The sequence below is a fragment of the Ovis canadensis genome, chromosome 8 (assembly GCF_042477335.2).
Source record: "Ovis canadensis isolate MfBH-ARS-UI-01 breed Bighorn chromosome 8, ARS-UI_OviCan_v2, whole genome shotgun sequence".
NCBI classification, from domain to species: Eukaryota; Metazoa; Chordata; class Mammalia; order Artiodactyla; family Bovidae; genus Ovis; species Ovis canadensis.
Genome location: NC_091252.1, coordinates 72549493 through 72567523, shown reverse-complemented (window position 1 = coordinate 72567523; position 18031 = coordinate 72549493). Strand labels below are relative to the sequence as shown.

General features: G+C 39.6%; 1 protein-coding gene across 10 annotated transcripts in view; it reads left to right on the top strand.

The window, feature by feature from the left end:
* The window catches only part of MAP7 (microtubule associated protein 7), a 181503-nt gene that overhangs the window by 58614 nt on the left and 104858 nt on the right, over nucleotides 1–18031 (top strand). The gene's annotated exons all lie outside the window — the stretch shown is intronic.

Genomic DNA, 18031 nt, shown 5'->3' with positions numbered 1-18031 from the left:
GAATTACTTTTGATGTTGTTCAGAGAGATTAGCACCTATTAGACCTATTGGAGCCTGTTCCTATTAAAATCAGAAATCTGAAAAAAAAATTATAAAAATAGAGGGATGGTGAATGTAAGTGTGGGGATCAACATAGGTCATGTCTAAAATTTAAAAATCCCTAACGTATTGCATGTGTTTTCTATAGCGTATTATTTTTCTCAAAACATAAGAAATTAAATGTGTAGCATGGCACATGGCAAGAATCAATAAATACTTGTTGCTTGATGGAACACTATTCTAGTCTAAAGGTATTAAGAACAAAGTAGGATTTTATGTTAATGATAATCATTTAAGGGAAACATATCCTGTTGGTAAAATAAATGTAGACTCATATTGTTTGCTTTTGCTATATTTGATGATACCAAAAAAAAAACCAAAAACACCTTTCTAAAAAGACTGCCAAATAGTGTCTCCACCATCTTTTGAATTTTAAAAAGTGAATAAAAATGTGAGGAGTTATTACTTGGCAAATAGTTTTTCTTCAAAGTAGAAAAACTTGTACAGGAATATTATCTAGAAGCTACTTGAAACTTCAAAAAGAGATGTTGAAAATGAAATCAAATCACAGAAATTTGCCTTTTTTGAAATGTTATAATTATTTAAGTATGAGCATAATGTGAAAGTAAATAAGTGTAAGCTGCCCTTTCCCCAGAAGGCTTGTCTCTGTTTTTTTTTTTTTTTTTAAAGGATGTCTCTTTTGATTGGTTTTTGGGGGAGGCCTTTTTCCCAGAATAGATTCGCCTTTTAACAAGACTTTCAGCTCTCCACATTAGCATATAAAGTGAGCACTCATACTAGTGGTCCAGCTTCAAACATCTTTTCTGCTGTCACTAATGACTAGAGGACAGAAAATCATGAACAGAAATAGACTCCAGACATTTCCTACTGGTTACTGTCTGAACACCTTAAATACCACATACATATTTCCGATAGTAAAAGTAATAAATATTGTAAGACACTTAAAAAATGCAGAAAAGGATTAAGCTTATTTTTGAAAGTGAATGACAGTTGCTCAGTTGTGTCTGCCTCTTTGCGACCCCATGGACTATACAGTCCATGGAATTCTCCAGGCCAGAATACTGGAGTGGGTAGCCTTTCCCTTCTCCAGGGGATCTTCCCAACCCAGGGATTGAACCCAGGTTTCCTGCATTGTGGGTGGGTTCTATTCCAGGTGAGCCACAAGGGAAGCCCATTTTTAAATCATCTATAATCCTACCATCTACATATATATCTGAGGATATTTTGTGTGTGTGTGAACATATAGTTTTTAGAAACGTGTGTGTGTGTGTGTACAGACTTGTCATATTATGGAATATGTGGTTTTGCAAGCTGTTTTCTTTTCCATTTAGTGTCAGAAACATTTTTCTAAAATAGTTACAGTAAATATTCTCTAATTTGAAATTTCTGTCAATTTTATAGGCAAGGAAATGATGTTTTGCATTCATTTAATAACTGATGTTAATTCTTACATGCTTGTTAGCCTTTTACTTTTGTGAATTACATGTTTATTTCTTGTGGCATGTTTTTTTAATATAGAAAAATATATCTATCATACATGGCCACATGTATGATAGGTATTTTAGATATTTTCCCATTTTAGCATTTTCAGTTTAATATTGTTATGGGTTTTTCTTTAAATCTTTGTTACAGTTCTTTAGTGATTTCAGAAATCCTGCTGGTTCAGAGTTGATTTGGGCCTGTCTGTTGGTGATTCACTCAGATCTGCACTAAAATGGTCTCAGAGATGCGAGAATGACCTCTCAACTATAAGCTCATGAACTGTGAAGCCCTGGTGAACCCTAAGGCCTGAGCTCTGGGGCACAGGGCAGCCTCGACGCTGGGTCAGGATTAAGCCAGCTCAGATGCGCACAGCCTGCTGATCTAACTAGGTCAGCCTGCAGTGCCTCGGTGACAGACTGTGGGGCTATTTTTGTTGGTGTTTCTTCTGTCTATGAAAATTAGAATTGAGAAGAACTACAGATGCTTCCCATATGGCTGCTATTAGTGAAATTACGTACCAAGGATTTAATTTGAAAATGAAGTAGGTACACTCACATTATTTAGAGGCTTAAAGATCTCTGTTTCCAGGACGGGTGGCGCATCTTAGTGTGAAGGCCTCTGTCCTGTTCTTGTTCTTCCAACAAGGGAGCTTCCATTCTGGTGTTTATGATTTTTCATAATAAAATATTTTATGATGGATTCAAATCTTATTTTTTTCTCTTTTCTTCCCTTGCCCTCCAGAATGTTTTTTTCCCCCCTAATAGATATTGTCTGGATTCTGCATACTTTTGGGGATTTCTCATGGCCTTTTCATGAACTGAGCTGATAGCTGCCCCAGTCTTTCTGACATCCAGAATTTAGGGGGAATTTTCATTTGCAGTTAGCTGTACTTGTTCTTAGAATGGCTTATTTGGATATAGCAGTGAACAGGCTGTGATGGTTTATCACTTTAATTGGTCCATTAGATGTACTTGATGTTTCACAAGGTTCTAGGAAGAGAAAAAAAAATTTTCATCCGCAACAGACTTGTGGAGCCTACTAATGGAGTTTAATGTCTATTTTTGCCTTCTTTGAAAATGCATTATGGATTTGTTTGTATTTTAAAAATAATAATAATAAACTTTTAGTGGGATTAATCATTAAGTCATCAAATTTAGTTATGCTCTATTAAGGCAATCAGGTAACCTCTAAATTTGATTTCCCCTAAATTCCTGATCAATCTGCTATCCCAGTACGCTTGACCTACAAAGAGAATTTACTGCTACATAGTTTTCCTTTTAAGAGAAATGTCATGTTGAAATAGCATTATTTGTGTCTATTAAAGAGGAGCCTTTAACAATCTTAACTTTTAAACACTGTAATGACATTTGTAAATGTAGCCCAGACTTGTAAAATTTAACCCAGACCTACCCCAGATTAATAAATATTGCCCCCCCAAAAGGCCTTTGGTCAAGTGAATTTGGGAGACCCTTATTAAATTGGTTACTTACTAAGGGCTTCCTCACAACATTTAATATATATTGTAATTCTTCAAAATAAGAATTATTTCATGCTGTTTTCCAAGTGCATTTACATCAGAACCCCAGTTGTGAGAAACATCACTCGAGGCACACTCTTTAACAATAGTATAAGTTTTTAATAAGTGATTAAGAATATCATCATATGATTTACAGTTAAAGAATCACTTAAATAGTTAAGATTTCTTTATCTCCCAGTTTTTTAAGTATATAACTATATTCAAGCATATGCATACATAAAACACATCATATAACAGATTAAGAAAACACTTCCTCTACCTTACACAAAGAAACATTTCTTTGTGTAAGTTATTGACAAAGGAAGCAGAGGAATTCAGTCTAAAATTTGATAGTTTAGCTGGCAAAGACAACATTAAATACATAAATCCTTATATACCGAATGATCATTTCAGGGAAGAGAAGGAAATTGGGGGGAAAGAAATGAGATTGTTTTCTGTAATTACAGTTGGCTCTGTTAATCATAACATGCTAAATGATGCTAAGATCCAACTAAAGTAGCTTCTACTCCCTAATTCAAAATCATGCTATTTTACTTTTTAAGAGAATATTTTGTTAGCTTTTATCTTACTTTAGGGGAAAAGGTATGGAAAGCTTTTTTTTCTTTTTTTTTTTTTTTGGCTTTTTGTTTAACAACAGTTTTTGAGCCAAATTTGAGGTCTGTCTTGTTCCTGGGTGGGGAATGCTGATTTAGTAGAGCTGGACTTAGCTTTCAGGGCTTAGCTTGAGTTAATAAGAATCTCAAGTCAACTGATGCATGGTGTCGGGAAATTGCTCCCTGAAATTCCCCCAGCTCATGTCCTGCTGCTCTGGATACCAGATTCCATTGCCTTCTGCCACAAACGGCCAGCTAGTTTCACCCTCAAATTGCTCTTTGCTCAATTTTCCTATTTATTTTTAGCCAGTTTAACATTAAGCATATGAAAGGTTTTTTTACCATCTGGTCAAAACAAATTGATTTTTTTTCTTCTGGAAGAAAAAAAAGGTTAAAAATATCTGAGGGTGGACCACTGTATAAAAGAATAGATTTTTAAATTTCGTCTACATTTTATAGCAAGACAGTTGTAATTGGAAGGAAGAATAAAATAGGTAAGGTGCTTGCTTTTGCTGTGTATCTTATACTTGAAGAAAATATTATATATAGTATATTTTCAGAAAGCTTTGTGTTTACATTCAGATTTTTTCAGTTTTAATTAATGTTCCTGTTAGTAAATGAGTCAAAAGTTACATTAATTTTTTAAGACTATCAAGAACAAATAGGAATTCAGTAGCCTTGGTTTTTAAAAAAAATTTCACCCCCACATAGTGTCAGAACTGCTGAAAAGCTGAAAAGTTGTAGTCATAGTACTACTAGGAATTCCCATGTGCCCTTCACTCAGATTCTCCAAATATTAACATTTTGAAAGATTTCTTTTTAATCCTGTCTCTCCTTTTTAAAAGCAAGCATTGTCTTTTATATAACCATATGTGCTTATGTATGCGTGTTCAGTTGCTCAGTTGTGTCCAGTTCTTTGTGGCCCCATGGACTGTAGACCACCAGACTCCTCTGTTCATGGAGTTTTCTTGGTGAAAATACTGGAGTGGGTTGCTATTTCCTCTTCCAGGGGATCTTCCCGACCTAGGAATAAAAAACCCGCATCTCTTGCATCTCCTATATTGGCAGGCAGATTCTTTACCACTGCACCACCTGGGAAGTCCATTACCATATTCCATTTATCACAGTTAAGATTATCACTGATAGAAAAGTGTTGTCTAAGCTACAGACCTTACTCATATTTCACCATTTATTCCAGAGATGTCCGTTATAGCAGAAGATGAGCCAGGGTCATGCACTGTATTTAGTTATTGTGCCTGTTGACTCTCGCTTCCTCCCAGTCTTCCTTTCTCTGAGTCAGTAGTTCATGTTACATTTTTAAAGCATTCGGGCCAGTTATTTTTGTAGGATGTTCTTAAATGGGGTTTGCCTGATGTTTCCTCATGATTGGATTTAGGTTACATATTTCTGGCAGGAATGCCAGAGAACTTGGTACTCAGTCCTCAGTGTATCCTACCAGGAGTCACAGTGTTGATTTATCCCAATTCTGGTGATACTGTGTATCACTGTGTGAAGGTGATGTCTTCCAGGTTTCTCTACTATCAGCTTACTTACCTTGCTTTGTTATTAATAAATGTCTTGTGGGGAGGTACTTGAGGCTGTGTAAATATTCTGTTCTTCCTATTATATTCATCTCTTAGTTTTAGAATCAGTGATTCTTGCCTGAAACAGTTGGTTGCCAAATATTAATTTTCTAATTCACCATTCCCTCTACATTTATTAGTTAGCTTTCTACTGAAGGGAAGACCTTTCCTTTCTCTTACTTGTTGACCAGTGTGGACTCATGGATGTTTATTTTACTCTGTAGATTTGAACGCTTTTCTGTATTTATTCTGATACTCAAACTGTCCCAGATTTGGCCAGTGGGATCCCTTTGAGGCTGGCTCCTGTGTCCTTTTGATGCGTCTTTATTATTCTTTGAGCACATCTTTCCCCTCTGGCACAAGATGTTATTGACTCATCTTTCTTTGACTCAGCCTTGGAATCTGCCATTTTTTTAGGAGCCCTGGTTCGTTACAGTGGAAAATGATACTTTATAATCCAAGATTTGGGTGCTAGCTGTGCTCATGGTTACCTCTAGGCTGTCAGCAGGCCAAGCTCTGTGAAATTATGTGTGTGTGTGTGTGTGTGTACCTAAGGCATTGCATCATGGCATGTGGCTGGCGATTACTATAGTGGACAGTGCAACTCTGGAGAGTAATGACTTGCTTTGTGTCACATAGATGCTAGTGACAGAAGCCACGCAGGATCTTTTGATAGTGCATACCAGATTAAATTGACTAGACTAGCCGTATCATATGCCTTTTATAATAATTATAATTTTTAATGATTTTATTTATTTTTGGCTGTGTTGGGTCTGTGTTGCCGCTTGGACTTTTCTCTAGTGGTGGCAACTGGGGGCTACTCTCTAGTTGTGGTGTGGTGGCTTCTCTTACTGAGGAGCATGGGCTCTGTGAATGTGGGCTTCAGTAGTTGTGGCACGTGGGCTCAGTAGTTGAGGTTCCTGGGCTCTAGAGCCTGGGCTCAATAGTTATGGTTCATGGGCTATGCTCTGCGGCATGTGGGATCTTCCTGGATCAGGGATTGAACCTATGTCTCCTGAATCAACAGACAGATTCATTACCACTGAGCCACCAGGGAAGCCTAGTAATTGTAATTTTTTATACCAAAACCTCTGGTGCACATTTTAGCAGATTTTTTAAATCCCAGGAACTTCAACATGATGATCTGTAGCAGTATATTTATTATTTTAAAGAAATTTAAAGACCAGTAACAACTCAAAGTTGACTTGTTTTCAGTACCTAATAGTAACTAATAGTCATAGCTATGATTTGAGCACTTGCTGTTTTCAACAGGATTGCTCTTTTTAGATCTAAAATGTACTTACAATACTTAAATTAGTACTAATACTTCCTCCAAAAATGCTAATTCTCTTATAGGTTCAATGATACCACTTATGTTTACAACCTTTAATAAATACTATGCCAAGATTTATTTTTATTTGTTTCTAATGAGAATAAGCAGTGCGACTCAGTAGTAATTCTTGCACAGTGTTGAAGAGAGGAAATTGGTAACGCCATCCAGGAAATTATTTTCAGTGCTAGGTATCAAAGCTTTAAAACCATTCCTAACTTTGAGCAGTTCCCTTTACAATCTAATGTACAATTCAAGTTTATGTATAAAGACATAGTAAAAAATCAGAAAAGCTTGAATGTACAAGAAGATGCAAAATAGAGAAAAATAGTGTGTCTTGGCTTATCATGTCACAGATTTTACTTTTTGATGTTTTTGAAAAAAGTGTTTTATTGAATGAAAGATTCTTTAAATTCTGTAGTGCATTGTGGTTTTCAAAATTTCACTTACATGGTTTCATATAATCCCATACTAACCCCTTTTCTCACGACCTCTGTGCTGCCCCTTCCTCTACCCCTCTCCCCAGTGATAACCACTACTTTGTTCTCTGTATCTGTGTCTGCTTCTTCTTTGTTTATTCATTACTTTGTTGTCCTTTTTAGATTTCATGTATAAGATCAAACAGTATTTGTCTTTCTCTGTTTGACTTACTTCAATCATTATAATGCCTTCTAAGTCCATGTGTTGTTGCAAATGACAAAATTTCTTTCTTTTTATGGCTGACTAGTATTCCATTGTATTTATATACCACATCTTCCTTATCCATTCATCTGTTGGACACATAAGGTGTTTCCAAAGGATGGCAGTTGCAAACAATGCTGCTATGAACATTGGGGTTTGTGTATCTTTTTCAATTAGTGGAGTGCTTGGGGGTTTTTTTTGGGGGGGGGGGGCGGAGGGCGTGGAATTCCTGGAGTGGAATTCCTGGGTCATATGGTAATTCTGTTCTCCTCAAACTTGTTTGATCCTCAGTCAGCTCTGTCTTAATAGATGTTCAACCAAATGCCTAAGTGTCATGTTTCATTTTTCCCTCCAAATTGAATCCATCAATGAGTCCTATTGGCATTATCTCCAAAATATATCAAACCTATCTACTTATGTCCATCACCATTCCTGGTACAAGTCATATGTGCTCACCCCAGATTATCTCATTAGAAACTGAGCTGGTCTTGCTCTTCCATGGACACCTCAGCCCCAAGTCAGTGTCCTTCTGCTCAGCAGCTAGTGATCTTTTAAAATTATAGATCTGATTCTGGCTCTTCTCTGCTTAAAACTTGTCACTTGCCAATGGCTGGCTTCTCATCGATTTTAGTATAAAATCCTTATTATGAACTACAGTTAGAATCTTCCCTGATGGTTCAAGTGGGTAAAGAACCCACCTGCAATACAGGAGACGCAGGTTCTATCCCTGGGTCGAGCAGACCCCCTGGAGGAGGCAATGTCAACCCTCTCTAGTATTCTTGCCTGGGAAATCCCATGGGCAGAGGAACCTGGCAGGCTACAGTCCAAAGGGTTGCAAAGAGACAGACACAACTTAGTGATACGTTTGGATAATTTGGATTTTTCATGAGCTACAGTTCCCTGCTTTTCTTCCTTCTCACCACATTGTAATCCAGTTGATTTTCTTTTTATTCTCTTAATCCTCATTGCTCACCCTGGCTTCAGGACCTTTACACTTACTCATCCCTCTGTCTCTCTTTGAAACTCCCTTTTCTTGGCTTTTGGGCCTAGTGGATCCTCCTTAACCTGCTGTACTGCTACTTGTCAGAAACCACCCCCTGCTCCTTCTACCTGACATCTCCTGTCCCACTCCAGTATTGTTTCATTGACAATATTGATCTTATTTATTGATCTCTTGTCTCATGTTCATCTACATCCATGGGATGGAAGAGTCTTGAAGAACAGTGCCTGGCACATAGCAAGTACTTGTCAGATAACAAATGAACCAGTGACTGTATTGCTACTATCTGAGGATACAGTGGGAAAGGTTCTCTTTGGTGAAAAGTATCATTTAAAAATTCAAAACCATTTTAAAATATTCCTAACCAAACGTCCGTCGTCAAGGCTATGGTTTTTCCAGTAGTCATGTATGAATGTGAGAGTTGGACTGTGAAGAAAGCTGAGCACCGAAGAATTGATGCTTTTGAACTGTGGTGTTGGAGAAGACTCTTGAGAGTCCCTTGGACTGCAAGGAGATCCAACCAGTCCATTCTGAAGGAGATCAGCCCTGGGATTTCTTTGGAAGGACTGATGCTAAAGCTGAAACTCCAGTACTTTGGCCACCTCATGCGAAGAGTTGACTCATTGGAAAAGACTTTGATGCTGGGAGGGATTGGGGGCAGGAGGAGAAGGGGATGACAGAGGATGAGACGGCTGGATGGCATCACAGACTCGATGGACGTGAGTCTGAGTGAACTCCGGGAGTTGGTGATGGACAGGGAGGCCTGGTGTGCTGCGATTCATGGGGTCACAAAGAGTCGGACACGACTGAGTGACTGAACTGAACCAAAGATTCAGCAATTCTGTTTTAGAATTTGTCCTTCAGACATTGTTAAGATTTGTGAAACTCTATAGTCAACCTTGTTTATAATATCAAGGAATTAGAAACAACTTAAAAGTTTGAGAGTCTGTTACATGTATTGTGGTATTTCAGTATTGTGCAACCATTAATAATGGTGTATTTGGAACATAGCTGACTTGGAAAAATGTCCAGAGTATAAAATAGATTCCAAGAAAATATTATATAAAAAGCTTCCTTTTTTGTTTTTTTTAATATATGTGCAAATTAAACATTAAAAAATCTTTGGGAACAAATGACTAAAATGTTAACACTGGTAATGTCTGAATTTTGAGATTGCAACTTATCTTAAATATTTTGTGCTTATTTTTATTTTCTGTTTTCTATACTTAATGTTTATCATCTAATTTATAATCTGAAATATATACTCCAATAGCACTGAAATTGACCTATAAAACTAGAAGCTACGTCATTGCAGTTTAGTGTGTTTCTTGAGCTTCAGTTACCCAGAGAGCCTTTGAGGGGGTAGATGGATAAGTCTGATAACTCCCTCTGAAGGCAATGCTGTTAGAGAAGTGTAATTGATGTGTTTGTGGCTTAGGATGGGGGCAAGCTCTTCTGTTTGGGAGAATCCAGATAGAATTCATAGAGGATGAGGGTATTTGCCTTGCTTCTTAACAGAGATGACTGAAGAGACATTCCACAGAGGAGGACGTAGTAGGCAGGAAAGGGAAAGGAAAGGAAATCCCGAGGCATGTCAAAGGGACAGCAAATGCATCCATTTTATAAAAACATGGGCTATCTGAGGGAGCTGTGGGAAAAAATTCTCAAAGTCAGTGGAAACATTGCCGTGCTTTAATTGGGAAGGTAACTGGGAGACATGATAGATACTTGAGCAGGGGAATGATAAGCTGCTGGAGCCGGTTTTTAAGGCAACTAGTCTGATGGAGCATAGGAATTAAAGAGGAGAGACTGGTGGTGGTGAGACCGGTTTTGAAGCCTGACAGTGGAGACAAAGTGGTGATGCTGGTTTGAGATCAGCTGTGTGCCCAATGTGTCACGTGTGCGTTTGCCATGTGCTCAGTCATGTCTGACTCTTGGCGACTCAATGGACTATATATAGCCCGCCAGGCTCCTCTGTCCATGGGATTTCTCAAGCAAGAGTGCTGGAGTGGGTTGCCATTTCCTCCTCCAAGGGGTCTTCCTGACTGAGGGATTGAACCCATGTCTCCTGTGTTTCCTGCATTGCAGGGGGATTCTTTACCCGCTGAGCCATTGAGGTTTCCCAAGTAGACTAAACTCTTATTCTGTGTGATAGCAGAAAGCTGCAAAACTTGAATACTCTTGTTTCCTAGTGATTTGCCACAGTGCCATAAATCTTTTATAGTCTGATCTTGCATGTAAATTAGATTATAAAATAAGAATTTGTACTTTGAATATATCGCACTTGAATTTTTTACATCCCTCCATTCCCCAACTTCTTTATGACATTTCTTCTGAGGATGGTGTACTGTCTGGAGCTGGAAAGTGGGAGAGGAGTGCTCATAGTCTGGAACATAGTCACTCTTCAGTATCCACGGGGACTTGGTTCTAGGACACACACCTGGCTTCAGGGATACCAGAATCCACAAATGTGCAATTTCCTGATATTTAATGGCATAGTATTTGCATCACCTAGCACATCCTCTGTATACTTTAAATCACCTTTGATTATGTATAATGCCTTATACAATGCAAATACTAAGTAAATAGTTATAAATACAATGCACAATATGTGGCAAATTCAAGTTTTGCTTTTTGAAACTTCCTGGATTTTTTTTTTTGGTAATGATTTTCTGTGTGTGGTTTGTTAAATCCACTGATATAGAATGTGCAGCTATAGAAGGTCGACTGTACAAAAAAAGGAAACATCAAATTGTTTTTTTAAATTCAAAGTTGTGTTTTACAAGAGTTCCTTGCATGTATGGATATATATTTTAGTTCTCTGCAATAAAACCTTTGACATTTTGGCTCCGGATTCTGAAGGCAAATAGCTGGAAGATTGCATTGGTTTGGGTTGAAAAAATTAACAAATATCCCTTTAGAAACTAGGTCAAGTTCCTTATTTTAATTTCTGATCTAATTCCGGACTCCAGCTGTCAGACTACCCCATTAATCCTCCACTGGCAGTGAAATCCTCTCTAAAATACATTGCAATTAACTTGCAGGAATTGACAGCAAAAGATGGAAAGTTCAGATGATATTTGTTTACAAATTTCCCACATGGAAGTGGACATTCAAATTTTTGAGAAGTCATTAAAAATGCTTCGAGAATTTGGGCAGACTTTTTTTTTCCCCACTGAAAAATAGCTGACCTTTTTTAGCAGTTTCAGCACCCAAAATCTAGACCTGAAAACTTGATTTTGCTGAAGTGTTTAGTATTAGAACTGTTGCTTCAAGCATAGCAATTTTTTGTTACAATTATCCTTAAACTAGAGTGCTTCACAAGTGCCACAGGAAAACTGGTTATAGCTGGTGACATGCCTAGAGTGGGGTAGGAAGAGGCTTGAGCAAGTTTGATTACAGCTAAGGGGAAAGATTTCAATGTAAACTAAACGTATCTCATTCATTGGTTAAGTATAGCTTTGTCCATTCCTGGGAAGTGTTGACATGAAAGAAAATTGTTTCTGCAGTTTGAGATCGTGGAAGATTCCAGGGCAGTGCAAATATGGATTTTGAGAAACAGACAAGCATGCTATAACATACTCCCCAAAAGAAGACATTTGTGTGTGGAGTACGTTTTTAACTGAATTGAGTGAGTTTTCCTAAATAACCAACTCTTGTAGCTTTTGCCACTGTCCAAGGTACTAATAAATGGGGGGCTGAAAAGCAGAATTTTCTTCTTCCAAGATCTTAAAGATTATGGCCTCTGAGGACAACCTAAACGGGAAAGAGAATGAGCCAAGATATCTATTGGGAAGGAAAAGAAAACAGTGCTGGTCACTATATAACAGTTGAAATTAACAGATATTCTCCCAAAGCCTACTACTTGCTGAACCCAAAGGAAATGGGGAAAAGAACAGGAATTAAGATAAAGAAGGGGTCTTGGAAAAAGTGGTAGGCTGCAACATTCCTAGACTGATACTGGGGTTAGAAGCAGTTCACGTATTTTCAAATAAGACTGGCCATGCTTAAATCAATTTGTGGAAGATAATGAGCTGAGGAACTGGGTCTTTTAATGAATTATGTATAACAAATCTGATTTGTAGCTATTGAAAACTTCAACAAAAAGCATAGATTCCTTTATAAAATGAATCTGCTTTTACTTTTCAACTAAATATGAAACAAATGAAATCTATTTCTAAGTGAAGTGAAAGTCGCTCAGTCATGTCCGACTCCTTGTGACCACATGGACTGTTCCCACCAGACTCCTCTGTCCATGGGATTCTCCAGGCTAGGATACTGGAGTGGGTGCCATTTCCTTCTCCCTATTTCTCAGTATTTGCCCCTTAAAATAGCAATAGCCATGGTCTCAGTGTTTTATAGTAGATAAACACTAAATTCTACCAAATACCAAGATTTTAAACTGTACCATTTTGGATAATTGAGGTAATAAAATACAGTATGTGTGATTTTTTTATCAAATACAAAATTTTTAAAAAAATTTTACACATAAAAAATGTTTTATGTGTAAAATATGTTTAGAAACATATTTTAAATTCTCATAAATAATGATAATACACTATAAGAGCATTATCTTTTCAGCCCAAAGGCTTAGTCTACCCATGTTCTTGCAATTATTTGATAGAACAACTAGTTCTTCATCTATATATTTATATATTCATCATTACATGCACACACATACACACACACCTCCCCCTGTTAAGAAGTGCAAAACAAAGTTGGATCACCCAATTCTCTTTGTTTAAAAAAAAAAAAAAGTGGCAACATTACCAGATGTCTCATGTCGCACAGAATTCTTCTATTTATGGATATACTAGTTTATTAACATTTAAATTTCACCAAGAGTTCAAGTATATGCTAGTCTTCTGTTCAGATTTTGAAATAAAGATAAAATAGACAGACAGCTTTGGAAGAGTACAATGTGTTTAACGCTTGCATAATATTTTTACCAACTATTCAATCTGATAGGTGGTGTAACTATGCACTTAGGAGCACAGGTATAGGGACAGGCCCTGGAACTGGAGGAAAAACCCACCATTCAGGCCTAAACAGAGGTTCTTGGTTACTGACAGAATCTCCCCTTGCCTTCAGGCTTGAGTCTGTCAGTATACTAAAACCACTCAGCTCAGGACAGTAACCGGATAGATTGGCCAGTGCCAGTTCTCATTGTGGCGGCTAGTCTGAAGGGAACAGGAGGCTGAAAATGTTGCAGCTGAAGTGCAGAATGGGTGGATGAGAGGGGCCATCTTCTAAAGATCGCTGATTTCCCAAACGAGTTCCTCAGATGCTTTTCTCAAACAGCCACAGAATTCTTGGCTGCAGCTTGAAAGATCCTATTTTATAAGAACTGGTTTTTCTCTTAGTAGCCAAAAAGTTAAGGGCGGGGGTGAGGAGGGTGGGACGGAAATAGGAAAGAAAGAAGAACAAGGAAGAAGCAGAGAGGAAAGTGAGCAGATTAGATGGGAGAAAACAGATGTAGGAGCTGCCTACGTGCTTTACCCTGGCGAGGGCCAGGTTCATGGTGAGACTCAGGATGGAGCAGAGAGCTGATGAATCATCGTCTCAGCCACAGAGCAATTTTAGGAGGCTGGTGAGCAAAGCAGGTAGTCGGTGAGCAGGTAATGAATGAGCACACAGAGGGGAGAAGGTGGATTCCTCAGGGTTCTACAACTGCTCTGCCAATTTTATAACTCACCAGCTCCCATTACAAAATATATATTACATTTTGTATGTGTTAAGGATGATATAGTTTAGATTTAATAAACAGATTCATTTCCCCTTAATTTCTCAGGATTTACATGTTCCGTTGTAAAACTTGCTAAGCTTTCCAAGTGATTTCCATTCTCAGAAGTTGAATAATAAACTGTCAATTCAGCCTTCATCCATCTGCCAGTATTCTACATTGATAGTTTTGCTGGTTATTGAAAATGAAGCCAAAAATAGACTGGTAGTCTTGAGAAAATGACAGTAACCATGCATGTAGTTGGAAATGTGCCTCTTTCCAAGACCCTCACTGTGCAGCAGTGGTTTCAGATGACACAGTATTACCGTACCCACTGCTCCATGCACCGGGACATAGAAATCTCCTTGAGCCACTCGTCACATAACAAAACCCTCTATTCTCTTTCCTCTCTTGTTAGCATTCAGCTGTTTTTCTGGATGAATGCCCCGCCATTTAGTTAACGCTGTTGTTCCTAAGGGGAGAGTGGGGCACTGTCTCCGTGCAGCGTCACCTCCTGTCTCTCCCCGCCTGTCTTCTCTCCTCGTGGTACCAGTCCTTTCCTGTCGGCAGGCGACAGTGGCCTGATGCTCCTGGGTGCTCAGAAGTGACAAGTCACCTAGCTGGAGGGCAGAGATTGCCGCAGAGCAGAGTGTGAGGACTGAGAGTCTGCCACTGACTAGCTCACCCAAACTACTCTGTATATCTGAGTCTCCTCATCAGTAAGCTTAGCATAATAGGGTGATTTGCGAGGTCAGACCAATCCTTATGTGTAGGCCCTTAGAATAATGACTGACTTAATAGGCCATCCACAAGCTTAAGCTATTATTTTTATAATTTCCTATGGCAATCTCTCTGACCAGGGAAGCATGGCTTAGACAGATTGCCATAGGAAATCATGAAAATAATAGCTTAAGCTCAGACAGTAAAGAATCCACTTGCAGTGTGGGCGACCTGGGTTTGATCCCTGGGTTGGAAAGATGCCCTGGAAGAGGGCATGGCAACCCACTCCAGTATTCTTGCCTGGAGAATCCCATGGACAGAGGAGCTTGCAGGCTACAGTCCACAGGGTCACAAAGAGTCGGACACGACTGAGCAAGAAGCACAGCACAGCACATGGCAATCTGTTACGTGAGGCAGTTTTTTCCCCACCAGCCCTTCTCTTTCCTATAAACCTCAGATGTGCACACAGCTGGTTGCAGTGTAAAAGGATGGATCCACAGCAGGGGAGGCAGTGTGGAGAGTTCCTGAGGAGCTAATGGAAGGTAGAGAAAAGGCTTGTGGTAGTTAGCCAGAAGAAGGGAAGAGAGTAATCTTCAAGAAGTAATGGCAGTATGTATACAACTGATGGGGACAGGAGAGCCAAGTCCAGGGAAATGCAGCCAAACGCCATCCTCCATGAGGCCAGAGAGGAGAAGGCGAAGCAGACAGGCAGCCAGTAGTGCTGCTGATCTGTGGTGAGAAAAGCAAGTGTGTGAGACCACCAAGAGCCAAGAAAACAGAGGCGCTGAAAGTGCTACAGGGTCAGATTGGTATTCTAGAAACACCATAGCTGTGCTGATGACTGGGTTTTGGCGGTCAGGATTTGGACGGCCACAGAACAGCTAGGAGGTTCATTTAACACCGCCCTGTCCTCTTAAAACTGGGTGCCTCTAATCTGAAATTAAAAGACGCTTACTCGTTGGAAGGAAAGTTGTGACCAACCTAGACAGCATATTCAAAAGCAGAGACATTACTTCGCCAACAAAGATCCATCTAGTCAAGGCTATGGTTTTTCCAATAGTCATGTACGGATGTGAGAGTTGGACTGTGAAGAAAGCTGAGCGCCGAAGAATTGATGCTTTTGAACTGTGGTGTTGGAGAAGACTCTTGAGAGTCCCTTGGACTGCAAGGAGATCCAACCAGTCCATCCTAAAGGAGATCAGTCCTGAGTGTTCATTGGAAGGACTGATGTTGAAGCTGAAACTCCAATACTTTGGCCACCTCATGTGAAGAGCTGACTCATTTGAAAAGACTCTGATGCTGGGAGGGATTGGGGGCAGGAGAAGAAGGGGACAACAGAGGATGAGATGGCTGGAAGGCATCACCGACCTGATGGACATGAGTTTGAGTGAACTTGAGGAGTTGGTGATGAACAGGGAGGCCTGACGTGCTATGATTCACAGGGTCGCAAAGAGTCGGACACGACTGAGCGACTGGACTGAACTGACTGAATCTTCAATGAACTGGCAGATAGATAACTGAGCTAGTTACATTTGAGTCTAAAGTATAAATATAAAGATCCTGAGGGAAGAAGTGAAAGGATTTTTTTTCAAGTTGCTAATAGGAATTATTTTTTTATTTGATAAATTCATGATTCCTGTCTTTGTTCTGTTTAAAGGAGTTGTGAGATAACTCAGGGTATGAGTTCTAACATTTATGGAGCCCACTAAATGTACCCCTGGAGGAGGGCCTGGCACCCCACTCCAGTATTCTTGCCTGGAGAATCCCATGGACAGAGAAGCCTGGCAGGCTACGGTCCATGGTATCACAAAGAGTTGAACACAACTGAAGTGACTTAGCATATGCACATTGAATGTACAGACATACAATTGTGGGAATGGGTTGATATTTTAATAACATGCCTCCAAATTTTCTGAAATTAATAACCAACATATTTCTTTGGCTAGCATACACTCTGTGTCATGCATTTCATTGCTTTAATTGGACAGAATTGGGAATTTGTCTACTTCTTGAGACATTTAGGCAAATCACATACCAGCCATTGTATCACACATGAGCAAAGAGAAATGTGTAGGGGATGTTTATTACCCACAGTACCAGTGTTGTGAACCTTGACCTCCCTTTCCCATGGAGTCAGTTCTGTGTCCCTCTCTGAGGCAATAAGGTCTTTAGGGAGGGAAGAGAGTAGAACAGTGGAGCAATTCAAATATGTTTCCTCCACCTGGAGAAGGTGCTCTGCTATCCAGCCTCCCTACCACACCAGCCCTGCTCAGAGGGGCAGAAAGAAGAAAAACAATCTGGATTTGGTGCCACCAGAGTTATAATTTTCTTTAACCAGAAGTAATCTTGCCCCAAACCCCCATGGGACATTTGTCTGCTGCTGCTGCTAAGTTGCTTCAGTCGTGTCCGACCCTGTGCAACCCCATAGATGGCAGTCTACCAGACTCCCCCGTCCCTGGGATTCTCCAGGCAAGAACACTGGAGTGGGGTGCCATTGCCTTCTCCGGGACATTTGGCAGTGCTCCCCCCAAAATTAAAACAAAAAAAAATTTGACTGTGAGGAGGGGGGTGTCTGTAGGCAGTGCTATTAGATACAGAAGGCAGAGGCCAGGGAGGCTGCCACGCTGTTAAAGCCTCATCCCCTCCCCTGTAGTCCACAGCGAAGAGTTATCCTGTCTGAAAGGTCAGGAGGACCAAGGCTGAGAACTCCTGCACTAGAGATCCTGTCTGTATTTATGTTGTTCGGTCAGTAAGTCATGTCTGATTCTTTGTGACCCCATGGACTGCAGCACTCCAGGCTTCCTTCTCCTTCACTATCTCCCAGAGTTTCTCAAACTCATGTCCATTGAGTTGGTGATGCCATCCAACTATCTCATCCTCTGTTTCCCACTTCTCCTCCTGCCTTCAGTCTTTCCCAGCATCAGAGCTGCTTTTGAAAATGCAAGGGGACTGGTTGGCAGGAACGATGGTACTTAGGCACCTGTGATGCTAGGCCTCTGGAGGTGTTGGGATTGTACTGGCTACAGCTGGTATTCCATTGGTTCCTACTAGGTAAGTCTTTAGTTCCAAGGGCATTAAAAAGGGTTTGTCGCCAAGTTCAGTGGATGCCTGAACTCCTACATCTTATAAATCCTATGTGTCCAGTCTCTTCACTAAGGCAAGTCCTGCTACTCAAAGAGGGTTGAAATGATTTGTTTTCTTCTAAACAGTGTATTTCCTTTCCCAGATTGGACCCATGGATCATCCAAACTCATGAAGTTCATTGGTTCTAACTCACGTTTTAACTCAAGTATTCTGACTCCCATATCACAGTTTTAAATTCT